Source organism: Nicotiana sylvestris, chromosome 9, assembly GCF_000393655.2.
Source record: "Nicotiana sylvestris chromosome 9, ASM39365v2, whole genome shotgun sequence".
Lineage (NCBI taxonomy): Eukaryota > Viridiplantae > Streptophyta > Magnoliopsida > Solanales > Solanaceae > Nicotiana > Nicotiana sylvestris.
In genome coordinates this window covers 161,247,333-161,251,331 of record NC_091065.1, presented here as the reverse complement: position 1 = coordinate 161,251,331, position 3,999 = coordinate 161,247,333, and the positions used below count along the sequence as shown (strand labels likewise).

At 34.5% G+C, this 3,999-nt stretch overlaps 1 long non-coding RNA gene across 1 annotated transcript; it reads left to right on the top strand.

Annotated features, from left to right (window-relative positions):
• The first annotated feature begins 275 nt into the window (after positions 1–275).
• Positions 276–1,350, top strand: LOC104234565 (uncharacterized). Its single transcript, XR_712983.2, has 2 exons — positions 276–677; positions 901–1,350. It is a non-coding gene; the product is annotated as an uncharacterized lncRNA (long non-coding RNA).
• Positions 1,351–3,999: the final 2,649 nt, after the last annotated feature.

Below are 3,999 nucleotides of genomic sequence, written 5' to 3'. Positions count from 1 at the left end.
AAACTAGAAATCTGGTGTTACTTCCTTCAGGTGAATGGGTCTGGAGGGGGAGATTTGTGGGGTCCATCCCCATAAATGAAGAAGAAGGAAAATAGATGTGATAAAGACTTCTAAGTCATTTTTGGCAGCCACATTTTTGTTGAATTACTCAAATTGAAGAGTTTGAATATCTCTTCCTTTCTTTTGATGTCATTGATGACATCTATAGGGATATAGAATGTCTATAAATAGAGAGCTTCTGAGCCATTTGTAAGACACCAAAAAAAGAGAGAAAAGAGAGAGAGCAAGGTATTGCATAGACTATAAAAAAATAGTTTGTGAAGAAAAATAGAGTGTGAGAGATATTGTAGTGAGGTGATAAAAAGTAAAAGAGTATTTTTTTACTTTTGAGGATGTAGTGGTATTAGAAGTATTTGTACTCGTTACTACACAATGTAAAATTCCTCGCTATAGTGATATCAGTTGCTCTTCTTGGCCGTGGTTTTTTCCCTTATTCAGAAGGGTTTCCACGTAAAATCTTGGTGTCATTATTGCTGCATTTCTATTCTTGCTGATTTAACCATAACTTAGTGTTCAGTGTTTATCACTAATACCGTGAATATTATTTTTCGGGGTTTATTCAAGTAGAAAGGAAACGATACTCGGCCTTCCCTCAATCCTAGTTAGGGTTTGAAATGGTAAGCTTCTTCCTCTCTCTAAAAGTTATTTCAAGATTAGGGCTTTAATTTCTCATGTAAACATAGTTTTCCAATTCGAATGCACTGGAGAGAAAAACTTAATGACTTAGAACGATAGATCTGAGAATTTTCCAAAAGAAATCAAAGATTAATTATAAAAATCAGTATTTCCAATTCATGTTTCAATTTAAAAAGGACTGACTTTTTCAAAGTATAATTATAGGTTGTGGCATGCTTTGGAGGATTCCGCAAAAATAGTAGAGCTTCGCAACGTAGATACGTTTGACGCAATTTTCACGATAGTCAGGCTTCTCTTTTCCTTCAATCGAGTATTCACAAGCACAATATTTCTTTCTTCTTTCATCAATATTTCTAGTATATTATTCCCTTGACTAGTTATCTTGTTCCATAAAATTCTTTCAATGCTCCAGTTATAGGGTTACAATTCCATCAAAGAAAAAATTAGGGCTTGAAACTCTAAGCTAGTTTTATTTAAGTTTCAGTTGTTCTCATAGTAGGTCACATTTTGGAGAATAGCCAGCTTTTTCCTTGTTCTCGTGTATGTCCTTTTCCTTTTCAAGTTGTTATTAGACAAGTATTTGAGTATGGATGTAATCCCTCTGTTTGCATAGGCAATACGAGTTTCTGTATATTAGAGTAGTGTTTAGAGGTTGATGCTCTGTTTTCAAGTTGGTCTTTGCTCTTTGATCGTGTTTAGTTTTATTTTATACCCTCTAATTTCATCTTCAAATGATACATTTTCTGGGAAGAGAAAGGATATAGAGATAAGCTCTATCTATGAGCTTGGAGAATTCATGTTCATATTCATATAGAACTTGATCAAATTATTGTAGGAAAAGATATATAGGTAGTACATAACATTGGCCTTTGATTTATTGTTTGAAGTTTCTTTATTTCTTCGTTTCAAATGTATCAACTTTTGTTGAAAGCTCTTTGGTGGACAATCTTAGTACTTTAGTTTAAACAATGTGCTCTCCTAATTTCCTTATTTTTGGTAGAGATAATATTACAAGAATGCTTGCATCTTGTGTTGTGTAGCATTATAAGTATAAAAATATATGTGCAACATCTATGCTAATATAAAAAAAGCTAAGTTGTGCATTCTTGGTAATAGAAAGCCATATTTTCTTTTCAATGGTCTCTTGTGTATGGTGATATGCATTTTTTAAGTTAATGTCATTGGGTGATGTATTCATCTATTGTATAGTTTTTTTTCTGCCTAATTCTTTAACTTTAGGCTACTTCTATTGTAATGTGAGAACATCAACATAGATTACCTTGCCTTTTGGTAGTTAGTAATTGCAACTATATGGGTATCGCGTGCGAAATCGGGTTTATGACATTTGGGAGGACAACTTTGTCACGACCCAGATTTTTCACCCTCGGGAGTCGTGATGGCGCCTACTAGTGAAAGCTAGGCAAGCCAACTAATTGAACTATCTACCTTATTTTCATTTTTAATCCGATAACGGTTAAGAGCCAACAATTAGATAACAACAGAATTGAATAAGCAAAAGACTGCATTGTAAAGATTTAATAATACTGCTAATACCAATCCATAACAAATCTACCCAAGACTGGTATCACAATTTCACAGACTGTCTAGGAGTACTACAAATAAAGGTCTGAAAGAAATAAATACAACACTGTCTCTGAAAATACATGAAAGAAACAAGAATAGTAAATAGAAGGAGACGCCAAGGCCTGCGGACACCTGCAGGACTACCTCGGATCGCCTGATGAACAAGAAACAACAATCTCACTGCGGTCCGAAGTCTACCGCACTGGGATCTGTACACAAAAATGTACAGAAGTGTAGTATCAGCACAACCGATCCCATGTGCTGGTAAGTGCCTAGTCTAACCTCGGCGAAGTAGTGACGAGGCTAGGACCAGACTACCAAATAAACCTGTGCAAGATAGCGTACAAAATAATAGGAAACAGATAACAATGATAGCAACAATGATCAACCAGGGATATAAATAACAGGCGACAAGAACACCATAAATGCTTCTCAACAAATAATAAATACAAGTGCAATCAATTAATCAAGTCCTCCAAATATAAATCTTTCGCCTATAAATCCTTCGAGTAATAATCTCTAAGATAATATGTTTTTCAATAAATATATTTCGAATATATTTCCTTCAAATAAATATCTTTCAGATAAGCATCTTTCGAATATAATTCTTTCGAGTAAAGGTCACCTTGTGACACCTCATTTCATAATCATAAACAATATAGGTCACAGCCCATTTTCATATTTTTACGGCACCGCGTGCCCATATTTATGTCACAACCGCACGGACAACTCACGTGCCATTAAATAAAATCATAATATTTTCCCCGATACCTTGTGCTCACATATTTCTGTCTCATATTGCACAACAATATTCTCATGTTACTCAGCTCATAGGTTCCTACAATTAAGAATGTTCAAGGAGCCTCCTTCACTTAACATAAAGTAGAGTACAACTTCCAACCCAATTAGGAAATCAACAAGAAAAGATGAAGTTATTTTTAGAAATCATTTGATAAAGAAAATACCATTTTCAATTAAAGTACAATATCGAAGGAATCATTATCTTTAATACGAGAAATTAATAAATCAAACATAGTAGAAATTCCTTTTTAAGTAAAGTACAACTTCAAACGGTTTAAGAAAATTTTAGTTGAGAAATCAATTGAGTTAAAAATGTAACAATTCTTGAAATTTGAAGTATTGGACATATTAAAAAAAATAAGGCGAGGTATTGTAAACACTATGGATTCCAACACAAAGGATCACAACAGTAAAAGGATCTAAACAGTTAATACATTTGAATTGTTAATAACAAGTAAACACAGCAAACAGAAAGTGCACGACATAACCCTTCGTGCTTTAACACTCTCTCACCAAAGCAATACACGGCATCACCCTTCGTGCTTTACACTCTTCCTCACCCAAGCAACAAACACAAGGCAAATAGGATAAGGGAATCTATAACATCGAAATAAAATCAAGTAATAACGGAAAATCAGTAAATAAACGTACAGGACAACATAACTCAGTTAGAATCAGGAAAAATCAAGGACAAGTGCACGGCATCACCCTTCGTTCTTTTACTCTCGTCCTCACCATAAGAATCAATATAAACTGCACGGAATCACCCTTCGTGCTTTACACTCTTCCTCATCATAAAATCAATATAATCGACACGGAATTGTACATCGTGCAGCACGGCATCACCCTTCGTGCTTTACACTCTTCCTTACAAAATCATACACGGCATCACCCTTCGTGCTTTAACACTCTTCCTCA